General features: G+C 55.2%; 2 non-coding genes across 2 annotated transcripts; both read right to left on the bottom strand.

The window, feature by feature from the left end:
• Positions 1–10,964: 10,964 nt before the first annotated feature.
• On the bottom strand, positions 10,965–11,038 carry TRNAT-UGU. Its single transcript has one exon. It is a non-coding gene; the product is annotated as a tRNA-Thr (tRNA).
• Positions 11,039–17,950: 6,912 nt separating this feature from the next.
• Positions 17,951–18,143, bottom strand: LOC123357455. The gene has a single exon (XR_006575556.1). It is a non-coding gene; the product is annotated as a U2 spliceosomal RNA (small nuclear RNA).
• Between the last annotated feature and the right edge of the window lie 486 nt (positions 18,144–18,629).

Genomic DNA, 18,629 nt, shown 5'->3' on the forward strand with positions numbered 1-18,629 from the left:
AAGAAGTCCTGGGACTCTTTTTCTGATGGATGGACCCCACTGACTTGCCTTTACCAAGCAGAAACTAAGGACCGGCTCTCTTTGCAAACGGACGCCATCAGACTGAGCCACGAGGCGTGCTGCAGGATAGCCCCTCCCCACCAAAAAGCAACGCTGTGACCTGGATTTGAACCGAGGTTGCTGCGGCCACGGCGCAGAGTACTAACCACTATACGATCACGGCCAGGCGCTGGCTAAGCAGGCAGCAGCCCAGGGCAAAATGCTTAGGTCTGCGCTCTCGGGGCGGCCACCTATGTCGCCGGCAGGCACGGGTATTTCTCAAGTCTGTCCATTACAGTCACAGGTAAAATGCTGAGCAAAGGAAAAAATAGAGGAAGCCAATCCCATGCCTGTCCCTTTTTCTGTCTTCCTCCACCCCTGGACCAAGTCCCTCCCCGTTTGTCTGGGCCATTGTACTATACTATACTCCCCACTATACTCAAGAGGATAGGGGACCTGGCCAACCTCGCGGGTGGGGGGGGGGACAGACCATGGGACAAGGTGGCCGTAAAAGGTTACTGTGGGAGAAGGGGTTCCTGTACCGAGAATGGGCTCCCCCAGGGAAAATGGAGTCAGGGGGATCAGGAGGCAGCTGGTGGTACCCCAGAAGTATCGCCACCATCTGCTGTGCCAGGCCCATGACATTCCCCCCTCAGGGCACCAGGGAGCCTGGCGTACCCAGCAGAAGCTGCTACGGAGCTTTTACTGGCCTGGGGTCTTTTCCCATGTCCGGCAGCACTGCCGCTCCTGTGACTTCTGCCAGAGGGGGAGGAAGGATTTGGACTGCACCCTTAGCAAGTTTGCAGATGACACTAAAGTGGGAGGAGTGGTTGATACGCTGGAGGGTAGGGCTAGGATATAGAGGGACCTAGACAAATTAGAGGATTGGGCCAAAAGAAATATGATGAGGTTCAACAAGGACAAGTGCAGAGTCCTGCACTTAGGACGGAAGAATCCCATGCACTGCTACAGACTAGGGACCGAATGGCTGGGCAGCAGTTCTGCAGAAAAGGACCTAGGGGTTACGGTGGACGAAAAGCTGAATATGAGTCAACAGTGTGCCCTTGTTGCCAAGAAGGCTAATGGCATTTTGGGTTGTATAAGTAGGGGCATTTCCAGCAGATCGAGGGAAGTGATCATTCCCCTCTATTCAGCACTGGTGAGGCCTCATCTGGAGTACTGTGTCCAGTTTTGGGCCCCACACTACAAGAAGGATGTGGAGAAATTGGAGAGAGTCCAGCGGAGGGCAACAAAAATGATTAGGGGGCTGGAACACATGACTTATGAGGAGAGGCTGAGGGAACTGGGATTGTTTAGCCTGCAGTAGAGAAGAATGAGGGGGGATTTGATAGCTGCTTTCAACTACCTGAAAGGGGGTTCCAAAGAGGATGGATCTAGACTGTCCTCAGTGGTAGAAGATGACAGAACAAGGAGTAGTGGTCTCAAGTTGCAGACGGGGAGGTTTAGGTTGGATATTAGGAAAAACTTTTTCACTAGTAGGGTGGTGAAGAACTGGAATGGGTTACCTAGGGAGGTGGTGGAATCTCCTTCCTTAGAGGTTTTTAAGGTCAGGCTTGACAAAGCCCTGGCTGGGATGATTTAGTTGGGTTTGGTCCTGCTTTGAGCAGGGGGTTGGACTAGATACCTCCTGAGGTCCCTTCCAACCCTGAGATTCTATGATTCTATGAAGGCCCGGGACAGGGGGAAGATGGCTGTAAGACCCTTGCCCCGCCCCGAGGAGCCTGTCCAGAGGGGGGCCAGGGTCAAAAGGGGGCTCTGAACCGAGAGAGCCCGAATCACAGCCCCCCACACTGGAACATGGGGAGAAGGCCCCAGGCCAGCGGGCACCCCAGGGGTACTGGGGTGGGGAAAGGGCACGGGCGGCATAAGGCTTCCCCCCTGCAACCTGCAAGTGCCCTCGAGTCCCCCCGACCTACAGGGGGGCAGGAAACTGGAATGACCTGGGGTAACTCTTCCCCCAGAACGGGGGGGACTCTGGGGCAGCCATGGGAATGTAGGTGGGTTCGAACTTCCCCAGGTCACTGGCTGGAGTGACCCCGCTCAGTTCGGTCTCAAAGGGGGGAGAGGTGTGACGAAGTGGGACTGTTCGTACTGGGGGCTGGGAATGCTGGGTGCAGGCCTCTAAGTATCTAGCAAAGCAGAAGGCCGGCGCAACCGAATGCCTGACACTCTGTCTCCTAGCAACTGATGGCCCGAGCACCTCCCCTGCAGAGGTGCATCTAAAGGTGTTGGAGACAAAGGGGTCAGGTGACCTCCTGGCCCGGGAAAGAAGCTGGGCAGAGAGGAGGGGCCGGAGGTGGTTGGGCAGACTGGAGCTGGCTAGGGAAAAGAGGGGAGGCAGAGAGAGAGGGCTCTGATCCCCAAGGGGGGTTGTGGCGCTCCGGGTCCCCAAGATGGACCTAACAGGGGGGATCCTGTTATCTGTGCCTGCAAGACCTGTGTTGGACTGTGTTCCTGTCGTCTAAATAAACCTTCTGCTTTACTGGCTGGCTGAGAGTCCTTGTGAATCGCCAGGGAGCCCAGGGGTGCTGGGCCTGACTCCCCTACACTCCGTGACAGACACCCTCCCCCTTCCACACTTCAGACTCACCTCATCAAAAACTCACCCACGGCCCCTTTGGCTTCTCAAGCGCCTCTGGAGGGACGCAGCTTCCCAGGCACGCAGATCCTTCCCTTCAACGCGCACTGGACGGACATTCGAAACACAGCCCTTTCCAGGAGGGAATGCGCTGCTTTTGGACCCTGGCGCCCAGCAAGAAGGCCTGGGACTCTTTTTCTGACGGATGGACCCCACTGACTTGCCTTTACCAAGTAGAAACTAAGGACCGGCAGGGAGTAGCTTGGGGCTGTGTGCGGGTGGGAGGGGTAGCTCAGGGTGCAGTCAGAGGGTAGCTTAGGGTGCCAGGAGGAGGTAACTAGGGGCTGTGTGCAGGCAGGGGGGTAGCTCAAGGACAGGGTAGTGAGGGGCTGTGTGCGGACAGGGTCAGGGTGCAAGCAGGGGATAGCTAGGGCCTGTGTGTGAGCAGGGGGGTAGCTCAGAGTGCAGGGAGGGGTAGCTAGGGGCTCAGTGCAGGGAGGGCTAGGTCAGGGCGCAGGGAGGGGGTAGCTAGAGGCTGTGTGCGAGCAGGGGTAGGTCAGGGTGCAGGCAGGGGATAGTAGGGGCTGTTTATTAAGAGGGGATAGCTCAGGAAGAGGGTAGCTAGGAGCTGTATGCAGGCAGGGGGTACCTAGGGGCTGGGTGCAGGCAGGGGGGAGCTCAGGGTACCAGGAGGAGGGTAGCTAGGGCCTGTTTGCAGGCAGGATTGTAGCTCAGGGTGCAGGCAGGGGGTACCTAGGGGCTGTGTGCAGGCAGGGGGGAGCTCAGGGTGCCGGGAGGAGGGTAGCTAGGGGCTGTGTGCAGGCAGGATTGTAGGTCAGGGCGCAGGCAGGGGGTAGCTAGGGGCTGTTTGTAGGCAGGGGGGAGCTCAGGGTGCCGGGAGGAGGGTAGCTAGGGGCTGTGTGCAGGCAGGATTGTAGGTCAGGGAGCAGGCAGGGAGTACCTAGGGGCTGTGTGCAGGCAGGGGGGAGCTCAGGGTGCCGGGAGGAGGGTAGCTAGGGGCTGTGTGCAGGCAGGATTGTAGGTCAGGGAGCAGGCAGGGAGTACCTAGGGGCTGTGTGCAGGCAGGATGGAGCTCAGGGTGCCGGGAGGAGGGTAGCTAGGGGCTGTTTGCAGGCAGGGTGAAGCTCAGGGTGCCGGGAGGAGGGTAGCTAGGGGCTGTGTGCAGGCAGGATTGTAGCTCAGGGTGCAGGCAGGGAGTACCTAGGGGCTGCGTGCAGGCAGAGGGGAGCTCAGGGTGCCGGGAGGAGGGTCGCTAGGGGCTGTGTGCAGGCAGGAGGGGTGTGTGGCTAGGGGCTACTCCAGAGATATACAGAAGAAGCCTCGTGCTGCCCACAGTCCTTGCACCCAGGGCGCCCCGTGGGAAGATGAGCCGCTGGGACACCAAACGGATCCATGTCCAGGGATGTGACAGGCTCCTTCCATGAGCACAAAGCAGCAAACCCCGCAATGGCCCCAGCTCCCCATGGCGCGGAGGGCGAGCGCTGGCAGGGGAAGGCAGGGCACACAGGGCTGGCTCGGGGCTTTGCCAGCGTGAACAGCGGGGAGATGACAGGCAGCTGGCAAAGGGGAGCCCAGGGGCAGCTGTTAGGATGTGGATTTTCACGCCTGTCTGGAAAGGCCTAGACGTTAACAATGGAGGTAGATGAGTCTCATGTAGCTAGTCACAGAGGTAGGGAAAACAGAATCACAATCACTGTTTGCCGGTGTCAGGGCTTCTCTCACTGGGACAGTCTGAGGCCCTGCTCTTTGGCTGCGCCGCAGGGGCAGCCTGTAGCCTGATTTGGGGTGGGTTAGTAGGGTCGGTGGAATTTATCCACTAATTTAATTTTATTTGATAATTAATTTTCTACTTAATTAGTAATATTAATAATAATTAATAGATATTAATAATATGGGTATGGCTCACCAATATGTGTGATCAGAAGATAAAGTTCATCTTGAATCAGGCTTCACAGAGTTTATACAAGGAGCTTCGGGATATATGACAGGCACTTACACTGAGACAGAAATAGTCATAAAGACCTTTTATTAAAATCAATGAAACAATAAGTAAATGTAAAAATGTTAAAAACAGATTGAGATTACAAAGTTACAAAATATCACAGTTCTTTAAGAGATATATTTATGATAATACACTGTTATAAACTCCCTCTGTGCAGTAGCACTATGGGTGTTGTTCACACTTATGATAAAGGAAGTGATAAAATGGGTATAACTTTAACCCTATATAAACTAGATGCTTTTTAAAGGTAAAGCAGAAATTAGATTCCTTTATACTTACAGCTTTGAAAAGATATAATACCACGGCCTGTCAATAGTTAACAGCCTTGTTGTAAATGGCAATCAATGCGTAGATGGGGTGGAGGCGATGGAATAGACAGGAACAGATAGATGGGTGTATCGCCTGCCTAATGGTATTTGTTTCACCTTTTATAGGGCATTATTCGGAAATCCTTCCTCCCTATGCCCAAATTTCGTCTTTCCCCCAAGGAAATGTTGGGGTACACCTGCCTCATAGGCTAACGTGTGTGCGTATGAGTGACAGATATGTACACATTTGTGGTGTACTTGTTAGATTTGTGGGCAAAAATCCCCACTTTCCACCCTTTACTGCTGTTGGCTTAGCTAAAAGGTCTCCAGACATTTGCGTAGGTAATTTGTCTTATTATTACTTTTCTGAGTAAGGGTCCTAAAGGTTACCCTTAACGTCACAGGATGTCTGACCTGGATGTCTGGAGGTATCTTGCATTTCAGCTATTGCAAATAAATCTATAAGCCTTTTACATATTTAAATTTATCAAAAAGACATTTTATACAGCCCAACAGATTAATCCTCAGGGCTACAAACCATAGGCTGGGAAGCGAACGGTCACGTCCTCACCAATCACACTGAAATAAGGTGCTATTGGGCTGTTGGGAATACAGTCCTGTCCTGACAATGCCCAGCACCACCAGGTAAAGATGGTTAAAGAAAACTGAGTTTGGTAGCATCCTGTCTGGCAAGAACTCACCTGTCAATAGTAGGGGTGTGAAATCCTCATTTCTGTGTTGTTCTATCACTGTAGTCCCCACTTCCCTATTGTTTGTCTGTATAATCTCTGTCTGGGTCTGTGATTGTTTCTGTCTGCTGTAGAATTAATTTTGTTGGGTGTAAACCAATTAAGGTGGTCGGACATAACTGGTTAGATAATCATGTTAGGATTGGTTAGTTACATTTCAGTAAAATGAGTGGTTAGGTCTAGCTAAGCAGAACTCAAGTTTTACTATATAGTCTGCAGTCAGTCAGGATGTAAGGGGAGGAATTGGCATCATGTTTTGCTAAGGGGGGGAAATGGGAACAGGGACACAGGCAACGCTCTGTGGTGTCAGAGCTGGGATGAAACTGGAATCGTTGCTTGCTGGAAGTTTACCCCAATAAACATTGAATTGTTTGCACTTTTGAACTTTGTGCATTGCTGCTCTCTGGTCACATGAGAAGGACCAGGGAATGGGAGGGTGATGGGATAAACCCTCTAATAAGGACGTCTTTCAGGGTGTGAAAAACCCTAGAACCAGTATAATTAAGCTGACCTAAACCATGGTTAGATAGTGCTAAATGAAAGGAAAGATTGTTCTGCCAATGCAGCTATTACAGGGATGGAAAATCCCTCCCCTCTTTATAGCAACTGTCTATGCCACAGTGCTACAGCAGCATTTTAAGTGTAGACAGCCTCAGAGTGAGACCAGATCTGGCTCCATGGATGCTCAGGCACTAAGACAACAGCAATGACAATAGACTAATGCTTCCATAATTGGCAGGATTCAAACCTGCACAGGGAGATCCCAGTGGTTTACTAGTCCAGTGCCTTAACCACTCAGCCACAACTACTTGATGTACAACTGCTGCACTACACCATGATTCTGTTCTCACAGAATTGTCACTTCAAATGGCTCAGACCAGCTCCCCCAGCACACTCACGGCTCTGCATTAGTGTAAGTGTGTCCATGGCTGAACAGCAAGAGTTCCTGCCCATTTCCCTTCCAGCTGGAGCATGATTAGAGTGTGTTTGTGGCTAACGACATTGCTGTAGATTGTTGTTCATTCCCCACACTGACAATTCAGACAATCCCTTTCCTATTCGAATCTCCACCATATCATGCCAATAGCCGGGGACAGGATTTCTCTGGGGGCACTGAAATGTTTCAGGGGATTGGTGTGTGAACTCAGCCTTGCATTCCATCCCTGATGTTTCATGGACTAACAATAGCAGCAGAAAGAAAGAGCCGAGCCAATATCTCCCTGGCAGGGATGCAGGTGACCACGTCCCCTCTGTCTGACCATTGCCATTGCAGAAGAGAAGGGTTCACTGGAATCGAATGCCCTGGCTCAAACAAGAGACACAGGGAGGTTTTGCTGTTCATGGATCTCTGGAGAGGAAATTGTGTCTCTGTGTGAAATTGAGGCAGGAAATGAAACATCCACATGGTGGCCCAATGCCCTAAGGAATGTGGGTGAGGGACTCTGGCTGAGAAATTATTTAACAGGAATTTGTATCAATGCATTGCCCTGATTAAGAGCTATGGCTGTAAGGCAGCCACTGTTGTTAGTACTTGAACCTGCATGGAGACACCCGAGTGGGTGTCAAGTCCATTACCTTAACGAGGGGTAGTTGATTATTTTATCAAGATCCAAATTTCTTGGTCAATGTCTAGTCAATGTCTAGATGCCAGAGAAAATAATACACTGATGATATTAAGAAGAATATAGAAAGATTTTGCAGTCACTATGGGAATAACCATGATGATTGTTTCATGTTTCACTCTTTACATCTGACACCACCATTGCCTTTCCCTTTAGTCTTCTAGTTTACCAAGGGTAAAACTAAACATCACTTCAGATATGAGGGAGTATTTGTGTTCATTCCTGCTAGCTACACAGGGGTTTGATGTAGCTGCTTTCAATCCTCCGGCTCTGCTGGGATAAGTAGCATTTCAGGTTTTCACTGAACTGAAGAAGGGAGATCATTTTTTGACAGATTACGCCTCCTCTTAAAGGTGTTTGTGTGGCTGGCAGCCCTGGTTCCCAGGTGTCTCCTGAAGGAAGAAAGTTTCTGTGCAAAATACTAAAACTTTTGACAGAGAGGAGGGAAAGGCAATGGCCACATGATGGGGCCAGTATGTACCACAACATGGTTCTTTTATGTGGGATGACTCTGAACACTGACTGATCTCCACTCCCTTGTGTTTGAAGAGAAGTTTAGTTTTGCACTTGGGTACCTATAAGGCTGAAGCAATTTTATGGATGGTGACACTACGATTGAAGGGTTATTTAATGTTGTAGAAATTGTTAAAAACACTTAGCTTAAACTGGAACTGCCTGTTATTAAAGGCTGGTTTCCCCATGTCAGTTCCATAAGCTCTGCTAGAAACACCCTGGGTTCTCTCCTGCCTCGGTGGGAACTGGAGGGAATCGTCCCCTGCTGCCCTTGGTGCCAGGCTGGTTTTTCTGGAGAGGGGACGTGGAATTGATTTGTTCGCTGTTGAGAAGGGAGCCAGGCCAGTTCTCAGGGAACGAGAACTCCCAGCATCTTCCCAGCCCAGCCCAGGCTGCTGCCCTGTCCCAGCCTCTGTTCCCCTGGGGGCCCTGCGTGTTTGACTCTAGAGCAGGCCGGGAGCAGCAGCTGAGGCAGAGGACAGCCTGGGCCGGGCAGATGCTAGGAGCAGAGCACCAGAGGCCTCTACTGGCTCCCTCCTCAGCAGCAAACAATCGGTCCCCACCCGCACCCCGGGACAGCAGCCTGGAGCCAAGGGCAGTGCCCACTGGGGGTTTCTCTTTTTCCTCTTCCTGGGGTGAGCAGGGACCAGGGGCTGTTTCTAGCAGGGCAGTTGGAAGAACTGAATTGGGGAACCAGCTTTTAATAACAGGCAGCTCAAATTCAGACTAATTTTGTTACAATTTTCTTTACAATGTAAAATAATTCAAAAGTAAACAGGCAGGAATGATTTGTAACCAGGGGCGGCTCTACCTTTTGGGCCGCCCCAAGCAGTCATGCGCGGGAGGCGCCCCGGAGTCGCGGGAGCAGTGGACCTCCCGCGGGCATGACTGCGGAGGGTCCGCTGGTCGCGTGGCTCGGCTGGACCTCCCGCAGCTGCGGACAGTTCGCAGGTCCGGCGGCTCCGCTTGAGCTGCCGCAGGCATGCCTGCGGGAGGTCCAGCCGAGCTGCGGGACGAGCGCCCCCTCCGCAGTCATGCCTGTGGCAGGTCCGGTCGTCCCAGGACTCCGGTGGACCTCCCGCAGGCATGACTGCGGCAGGTCCGCCGGCCCAGCCTGCCGCCCCACCGGGAAAAGGCCGCCCCACGCGCGTGCTTGCCACGCTGGGGTCTAGAGCCGGCCCTGTTTGTAACTCTTTTCTCCTGGGCATAGAAAGAAACAGCTGTTTGGCTTTTCATGATACAGGAGTCACATTCGTTCACTGTGCAGAATCAATGTGCCCAGAAGCCTATTGTGTTTCATTTCTTAGGTTCTGCTGCCATCATGTGGCCATTTCCTTCCCCTCCTTTCTGTCCAAAGCGCAGAGCCCAGTTCCTCCAGGGAGAGAAGGACATCTTTCTTCTTTCCTTCCTCAACAGCCCCCTTCCTTGGAGAGCCCCTTGCTGGGGTCTGGGTGGGGAACAGCCATTTCTGAGGATTAATTTCACACCATATTTGGTGTTGATATATAGATTTTACAGCCAGATTAGATCATTAGGTACCTCTGCTCTGACCTGATTCAGAACAGAGTGCAGAGAATTTTACCCAGTGACTCCTACCTCCACCCCAAGATCTTCTGGCTGAACGAGGAGGGTTCATTCAGAAAGTCATTGTGTTTGGATGTAAAGGTGTGAAATGATGGGCAAACCGGCCCCTCTTTCAAGTTTAAATGTTGTAACTTCTACATCTAGACCGGGGTGGCCGACCTGAGCCAATGTAACTGCCAAACATGCACCTTTGTATGCAACTGCTGAGTCAGTTGTGAACCTTGCTACCATTATCATTATCCCTTTGAAATAATGATGGTGATGGACACTTGGCTGTATATCCCAGAGTGCCCTGGATGTCTACAGGTTGCATTAGCCAATCCAACCATTCGGCACTTGCAGATGGGCACCTCTGTATTGTGCCTGAGTCTTGTACAGCTATGAAAGGCTGGTAGGTAAGGGTGCCAATATTTTCCCGTCTTTTTAACCAGCACTAATACCAGGCCAGGACAGGGCTGGGCAGAGAGAGAGAGAGAGCAGCAAGTTTCCCCTATTGTTTCCCACTCATTTTTTCTTGACTAGCTTCACCTCTGCACCAACTTGCATTTTTTTCTACGTGAGCCTGGCTAGCTCAGTTGGCAGAGCATCAGACTTTTAATCTGAGGGTCCAGGGTTCAAGTCCCTCATCAGGTAATAAACTTCTCATTACTTTTGTAAAAATCTGATTTTCTGGAATCTTCTTTGGGTGTTACTCTTTCTCTTCAGGATTTTGCAAATCCTAAAAAGGGCCTTTGTGTGGGGGTTTGAAGGGGCAACTTCCTGACAGCCCCTCTGACCTTGCAGCCTGGAGGAATAAAGGCCTCTGGGCATATAGCATGTTCCTTCCCTGCACACGCAAACACACAGAATATCCCTAAGGAATTAGAATCACCTATTGCCTTCCCCTGTCCTGCTGGATCGTCAAATGAGGATGCTCTTCAGCCCGAACCCATGTCCCCTCTATTCCCAGTGCCCCTCAATCCCAACCCACAGGCCCCTTCTCCTCACGCTGCTCCTCAATCCCAACCCACAGCTCCCTCCTTCCCTTCAGCAGCAGGTGCTTCAGACCCCCTCAGGAAGATTTTCTTGCAAGGTTTCATCTGAGTATGCATGTGGATTTTACAGTATGTTAGAAATAGGTTGGGTTGCTTGCTGAAATGATCACTTGTGGCTGGTGTTAGATTCCCAGTCTCCTTGTTATTGGGGCAGAAGAAACAAAGGGTTGTTATCCTTGCTGTGTGAATCAAGGACTCAACTCTGGGTGTAAACTAAATGAGCTGCCCACAGATTCTGGCAGCCACAATGAGCATTTGGTGTGAGAGCCCAGACCTGTCCCTGTCCCAGAGGGTGGGGGTCATCCGCAAGGGGCTTGGACCACTGACCTATCAGCTCTTAACTCCCAAACTTTCAGTTACTCTATTATCAGTGCCAGTGAGTGTAATTTAAACCATAAGAAAAACCACACTGGGCCAGACCAAAGGTCCATCTAGCTCTGAATCTTGTCTTCTGACAGTAGCGAATACCAGGTGCTCTAAAAGGATCGCAACAAGGCACCACTGGGAGTTGAACCCAGGATCTCCTGTTTACAAGACAGGTGCTTTAGCCAACTAAGCCATGGTGCCTGCCTGTGACCAAACAACAGTGTCTGCTCACACCTGACTCCCTGCATCCCCACCTGGGCCCCACAAAGCAGAGGAGCAGGTGAGGTTTTCCTTGTAAGGGGGGGGAGTGGTGGGTGGGGGTGTGGGTGGGGGTGTGAGAGAGAGAGAGAGAGAGAATGAGAATCTTTGGCCAGGTCTGCACTACAAAGTTATTTGAGCAGAATTATATTGCTCAGGTCTGTGAAAAACACACTATGCTCCCTCGGTTGGCAACTCGTGGCTGGTGCACACTCTGCAATGCCACATCTGGCGACAAAACTGCCCTGTTTTGGTGACAAAATAAAACCACTTCGATGAGCTTTTTGCAGCAAACTTAAAGTGACAGAGTGTCAGTGTAGATGCTGCTGTTCATTATATCACCATAACTGGCCTCCTCCAGTATCCCACAATGCCCGCTGTGAACTCGCTTGCCCTGCATTCCTGCTACAGAGCCATGAGCCCCTCCCTTTTCATCGCTCTGGGAAGTTCTGACAGCTGAGCCTGCTGCTCTGCTCCCGCAGCCAGGAGCAAATCACTGCCGTGGATGCTGCTCTCTCCCACTCTGCGAACACAGAGCAGGGTGGTGGGAACTTCCTTACATTGGGGGGGCACCGGCATCTGAATGTGACACTCCCATGACACCCCTTCCCTGGAGGAGGCTCTTACCTTCTAAACAGGGACGGCTGTTTTCTAGTAAAATCACTAAAAGGGAAGGAGAAAACTCGAAAGAGGTTCCTCCTGGTGCTCACGTACCTGAACCCGAATACTCTCTCAGTCCTCAAAGAGAGATCTGGAGAAGGAGACTTGCTGAAGCAAAGCCACAGGGGTCTCTGAGGTTTCCCTGGCCCCTCGCCCCTGTCCTGCCTGCCTGATGTCAGCATCTCTCTGTGAGGTCACCACCTCCCCACCACCTTTGACCAATAGTCTGAAGTCCTGCAAAAGGCCTTTGTGATGTCACTGCCTGTCACGGACTCACAGATTGTGCCCACTCTTGGCCCCATGCGGTCCGTGGGGGGTGCCCCTTTCAGTGCGACAGCCCTTCTCGGGGGTCCACTCTCTCTCGGGGTTAGGCCCCTCCACCTCCTGGAGCCGCACCTCTCTGAGCCTTAGCACGTCTGTCTCTCGCCATGGGCCCCCTCACCCCCGAAGGGGTTGATGCCCCCTGTTCGCTAAACCGGAGTGACTCTCAGCCAGCATAAAACAGGAGGGTTTATTGAGAGTTGAACACAGCACAGGAAACTCTCAGGGCCTCAGGCCTGGCCTCTCACAATAACAGCACATCCCAGTCCCCTTGAAGCCAGATGGGCTCTGCCGGCTTCCCCTCGCCAGCCCTGAGCCCCCCTGCTTCCCAGCTGGGCCTCTGATATCCCCGGCCCCAGGGCTGGCTCCAGACCCCAGAACGGCAAGCACGCGCGTGGGGCGGCCCTATCCCGGGGGGGCGGCAGACTGGGCCGGCGGATCTGCCGCAGTCATGCCTGCGGGAGGTCCACCGGAGCCCCGGGACGACCGGACCTCCCGCAGGCATGACTGCGGAGGGGGCGCTCGTCCCGCGGCGCCTGTGGACCTCCCGCTGGCATGACTGCGGACGGTTCGCTGGTCCCGCGGCTTGGCTGGACCTCCCGCAGGCATGCCTGCGGAAACTCAAGCGGAGCCGCCGGACCTGCGAACCGTCCGCAGCTGCAGGAGGTCCAGCCGAGCCGCACGACCAGCGGACCCTCCGCAGTCATGCCTGCGGGAGGTCCGCTGCTCCTGGGTCTCCGGGGCACCTCCCGCGCATGACTGCTTGGGGTGGCCAAATAGGTAGAGCCGCCCCTGCCCGGCCCCAAGCTCCACCTATGTGCATTGTCTTTTCTCCAGGTAAACAGGGTTGCCTGGGCCTCCTCTCCTCTCCGGGGTCCTCTCTCTGCAGCCCATTTTATTCCCACTGGCCAGAACCGGCTGTGACTCCTGAGCTGGGTCTCCGGATCACCAGGTCACCAGTCGCTGGGGTCTCCATCCTCCAGGCCATCAGCCGGGGTCCCAAGTCCCTCTCCGGTCCTCTGTAACAACAAACTCCCTCTCCCTCTCCCCTCCCCTCGTTAAACCAGTAACACCCGGGGACACTGAGTCCCACTCCCTGTGCATGCGAACCACTGGAAAACACAGAAAACCCCAAGAAAATCCTCCACTTCGTCACAGAGCCCAGCACCTCTCCTCCTCTGGGCACCTAGAGCAGAGGCGGCTGGTGCTGATGGCTCCAAGGGAAGGCTTAAAAGCCACAGAGCAACTGAGGGCAGGGCAAGAGGAGGGGAGAACCATGCCTATGTGTGGCCTTCAGACAGGCACAAAAACACCCAGCCAGGCTGCTCCCTGCCGTGCCAAATACCAGGGGCGGCTCTAGCAATTTCGCCGCCCCAAGCACGGCAGCACGCCGCGGGGTGCGCTCTGGTGTTCGCCGGTCCCGCGGCTCTGGTGGACCTCCTGCCGACGTGCCTGCGGAGGTTCCGTTGGTCCCATGCCTCCGGAGGAGCATCCGCAGGCACGTCTGCAGGAGGTCCACTGGAGCCGCGGGACAAGCGGACCCTCCGCAGGGACGCCTGTGGGAGGTCCACCGGTGCCACCTGCCACCCTCCCAGCGACAGGCAGAGTGCCCCCCGCGGCATGCCGCCCCAAGCACGTGCTTGGCGTGCTGGGGTCTGGAGCCGGCCCTGCCAAACCCCCACTGAAGGCCACCCACAGACCAGCATGCAGGGCGGCTGCTGATGCTCTGTAGCCATTATCGAAGGCGGTAGGAAAGCAGGGCCAGCCCCCTTGGTGGCGCCTCTTACCGTTCCCACTCAAGATGCTCACTTTGGCAGTGGGGCAGGAGATTTTACCCCAAGAGGCTGTTCCCCAGCTGGCGAGAAGCAGAGAAACACCCAGGCTCCCAAGGCGCTATGTAGCAACCCCGCTCCAGCACAGGGACAGGCGCACATTTGGAAGAGGGAAACTGCTCCACACTCTAGCCCGGGCAGCCACCCATTTTCTTTGGCAAGTCAGGAAGGGCAAAGGCAAGACTGGAAGCACCTGGGGCTCATGCCCCAGCCTTTGTGACGCCCACCCCCAACTCCTTCCTGGGGCTCTAGCTGAAGCCAGAGCATTGGCCTGAGCCGCCAAGAAGAGGTTCCAGCCCTGAAGGGAGCAGGACTTTCAGCCCAAAGGTAAAACTGCACAAACACAACCACAAAGGGACTTGAACCATCAATCGCCTGATCCAAAGTCAGATACCTTATCCATTAGGCCATGTGGTCACATAGGAAAAGGCCCTCCAGGCACTTCTTTGGAAAAGGCCGACACTGACGCATCCAACAAAGTGGAGATTCACCCACGAAAGCTCATGCTCCAATACGTCTGTTAGTCTGTGAGGTGCCACACGACTCTTTGCTGCTTTTGCAGACACTGTGTTTCTCGGGTCAGCTACTGAGGGGGGCCAAGACTCTGTGGGCACAAAAAGTCAAGTTCCCAGTGAGATGTGAGACTTAATTCTCTGGAGCCGGGTGCAGGGCTTTGGCAGGGAGGCTCAGGCATGGGGGATTGTGGTGCAGCGGACGGACCGGCTGTCTAGGTGCGGAGATTTATTCTCACTGAGGAGGAGGAGGAATCCTGCTGACAGGCAGTGGCCAGGGCCGCTGCAACCACTAGGTGGACTAGTCGGCCGCCCAGGGTGCCAAGTGGTTGGGGGCACCAAAAAGCACACTCAGGGGAGGCCGGGGAGTGGAGGTGAGCTGGGGCAGGGGGCTGGGGGAGGGCTGCCCGCAGCAAGTAACGGGGGGGAGGGGGCGTGCAGGGGAACCGCTCCCTGTCCCAGCTCACCTCTGCTCCGTCTTCTCCCCTGAGCACGCCGCCCCCGCTCTAATTCTCCTCCCCTCCCAGGCTTGCCGCACTAAACAGCTGATTGGCACCACAAGCCTGGGAGGCAGGAGAAGTGGAGCGGCGCCGGCGTGCTCAGGGGAGAAGGCGGAGCGGAGGTGAGCTGGGGTGGGGAGCTGCTGCAGGGGGGCTGCCCGGCTCTTCCTCATGGCCCCCGCCCCTGCACTCACTGCCTGGTAAGTGGAGTGACCCAGCCCCAGCCTGGTCCACTCCCCTGGCTCCCAGCCACGCCACCGGCGAGTGCTGTGGGGCGGTTCCCCCCCCAAGTTTGGGAGCCAGGGAGCAGAGCAGGCTGGGGCCCCAGGCCTCCATGGGGGGAAGCAGAAGGGGGCTGGCCCCAGGCCATCGTGGGACATGGGGGGCTGGCTAATTCCTGCGGGAAGTGGAGTGACCCGGCCCCAGCCTGCTCTGCTCCCCTGGCTCCCAGGCTTGTGTTGGTGTTGGCTGGATTTGTGCGGGTGTTTGTGTGTGTGTGGCTGGATTCATGCATGTGTTCATGTATGTTTGCAATTGTGTGTGTGTGCATGCTCTGCTGCCTTCTGCCGGCACGACAACCGTTTCTCCGTTTGTCACAGCCCCCATACCGTCGACCCCGATGGTGATTTCCCCATCTTACAACGGCTGGCTGGCCTGACCTTTCTCCCCTCTGCGCAGTGTGGCAGGGGCTGAAGCTCACCCCCTGTGGAGCAGGAGTGCCAAGGTGTGGGGTGCTGGGCTCCAATGCACCTGGAGAGCAGCTCAGGTGAGGCAGGGCAGGGCGTGTGGTGTCCGTTCTGCATTGCCTGGTGCTGGGCCATTGCACAATCCCCAGCCACGCCGCACAGCGCACCCCAAGAGGGGGCAGGGGGCCAAGCAGACGATCCAGCACGAGGGGATCTTTCTCATTGGTAGCTGTCCAGTGGCAGTGAGTTCCACAGGCCTTGGCACATGCTGTGTGGGGCAGGAGGTCCTTGTATTTGGAGCAGTGGGAGTGAACTGTGTGTGGTTGTGTCTCTGAGCATGATTGTGAATATTGTGGTGTGGGGGGGAGTGATTGTGAGTGTGGCTGGGGGTGTGATTGTTTCTCTCTTTGGGGTTGGGCTAGCATGTCCCTCTGGGTGTGTTGTGTGTGAGTGTTCTTGGGATTGTGTGAGTCCCTTTGTGAGTCTGTGTGTGTGTGTGTGTGTGTGTGTGTGTGTGTGTGTGTGTGTGTGTGAGAGAGAGAGAGAGAGAGAGACTGAGACTGAGACTGAGACTTGCTGCAGGATACAAAATCCTGCAAAGCCATTTCCTACTGGTTATCCCAGCAACACACTGACACAAACAGTGTCACAGATGCACACACACACAGAGTAGGGCTCAGCCCCACCAGCAGGGGCCAGCAGGGACACACACGTCTCCCCTGGGCCAGCAGGGACAATTTCGCATCAAGACCTGGCACAGCGCTGGTGCCCCCACACGGGGGTGGGCAGTGACTGGGCGGGGGGGGGGCAGGGGCAGGGCTTTGGGTGTATGGGGGGGTGGGGGTAAGGCTTTGGGGGAAGGGGCGGAGCAGGGCTTTAGGGGTATGGGGGGCGGAGGCAGGGCTTTGGGGGCAGGGACAGCGGGGGGGCAGGGGGCAGGGCTTTGGGGGAAGGGGGGCGGGCTTTGGGGGCGGGCACAGCGGGGGGGGCGGGGGGGGGCTCGGGGAAGGAGCAGGGCTCATTCAGGCCAGGGGCAGGCTGGGGGAGTCGCGGGGTGACAAGCTCAAGGGCGGGAACTCGGGGGAAGGGGCCATGTGGGGGTGGGTCCTTGGGGAAAGGGTGCAGGGGAGGGGTGTATTGGGGGGGCAATGTGGGAGTGTGGAGTCGGGGGAAGGGGCAGAGTGAGGTTGGGGTGCTGGGGAAAAGGGGCAATGGGAGGGTGGTGCCTTGGAGGAAGGGGCGGGGCAGGACTTCAGGGAAAGGGGCGGGGATTAGGGGGAACAGGCGATGTGAGGGGGGACCTCGGGGTTAGGGGTTATAGTGAGGGCAGGACCTGGGGAAAGGGGACAGGGCTTTGGGGGAAGGTGCGGGGCAGGGATTTGGGGGAGGGCACAGTGGGGGGCGGGGCTTTGGGGGAAGGGCGGAGCGAGGGGGCAGAGCTTTGGGGGAAGGGGCGGGGCAGGGCTTTGGGGGAGGGCACAGCGGGGCAGCGGGGGCAGGGGGGGCTGCGGGAAGGACTCGTTCAGGCCGGGGGTGGGTCTGTCTGGGGGTGTCACTGTCCCTGCAGCGGGTGTTTAGAGCCGGGCTCCCCCGGGGAGGGGGCGGGGCCGGGGGCAGCGGGAGTCGGGGGGTGACACCCAGACCCGCTCACACCCAGCCGGGGGGGGGGGGGTTACAAGGGGCGCCGGGAACATCCCCGCGGGGCGGACACGTGGATCCAGCCCCCGGGCAGAGCCAGACCCGGCCCCGCCCCCGCTGCTTTGTGCCGGGGGGTGAAAGGAGCGAAGCGGCGCAGCACGTTCCTGCGCGGGGCAGCGTCACACCCTGCACCGGGGGGCAGGGCCGGGGCTCTCTGGGGGGTGGGGGGGGAGGTGTCAGGTGACCCAGGGACCCGCCCTCACCTGGGCTGGAGAGGACGGAGGCGCCCCGGGGCAGGCTGGGAGTTGTAGTTCCTGACTCGTCCCAGAGCGGAAGTGACGAGAAGGTTGCTCAGACAACGCACCCCTCCCTGTGCACACTGGGAAGCGTAGTTCTTCACACACACGAGACCGCTATGGGAAGGTTGGTCTGTTGGGAGAGGGCAGGAAATCCCCAGGGTGGGGGACAGGGAGGTGTGCGCTGCTGATGTAAAGTCAGAAACTGCTCCCGGCTGGCAGGGGTGGTGCCCCATCTCACATCTATAGACTCAGAAAACACACCCAAAATTTTTTTACAATATGTTGCCATGAAAAAACTAAAGTGCTAAAGAGACCTGATTTTTCCACTACTTTAAAAATATCTTATCAAATCAGCATCTTTGGAGGGAAACACTGTTTGCCTTTCTAACCAGACGATTCTCCCCAGAGGAAGAGGCACTGGTCCTGGAGACACTGCAATACCAGGTCAATGCATGGGGTGGACAGAGCAAGCTCCTATTCCAGCCCCTTGTTCCAAAAATCAATTTAATATACAGTCCTCAAATAAAGGACCTATCAGATATTAAACTGATAAGAACAGACACTACGCTTGATCTTAACTCCAAGGAGCCGAGAAGCGATGCTGAGAGTCTCGGATGCTAGGCAGCCGCTCTTCCCCCACTGCTTTCTACTTCAGCACGAGGAGCTCCCAGACACGCACCAAACACCATTCACGACACTTGATAACTAGGTAACTCGAAGCATAGGCGGCAGGTTTGTATAATTTTTGGTGGGGCCCAAAATGGTGGTGCCCTCCTGCTCCCGCCCTGTAAGCTGATATAAAATGAAGCTACAAAGCGTCAATGCCACAAGATTACAAGGGTCAATTAAAAGTGGAAAGTCAGAAGCAGCACTTGCCTACTTCAATATACAGTATTATATTTTGTTGCACCTGTTGTGATGAAGTGGGAATATTCTTAATATTTTCTCTGAATACTGTGTGGGTGCCTCAGTTTCCCCTGCAAGATGCCAACTGAAGGTGTTGGGGACAAAGAGATCAGGTGGCCTCCCTGTCCGGAAGAGACACAGAGGCCAGAGGAGGGAGTGTCAGTTTGGAGCTGGCTGGGG

Source organism: Mauremys mutica, unplaced genomic scaffold (assembly GCF_020497125.1).
Source record: "Mauremys mutica isolate MM-2020 ecotype Southern unplaced genomic scaffold, ASM2049712v1 000658F_np12_obj, whole genome shotgun sequence".
In the NCBI taxonomy this organism is placed as follows: domain Eukaryota; kingdom Metazoa; phylum Chordata; order Testudines; family Geoemydidae; genus Mauremys; species Mauremys mutica.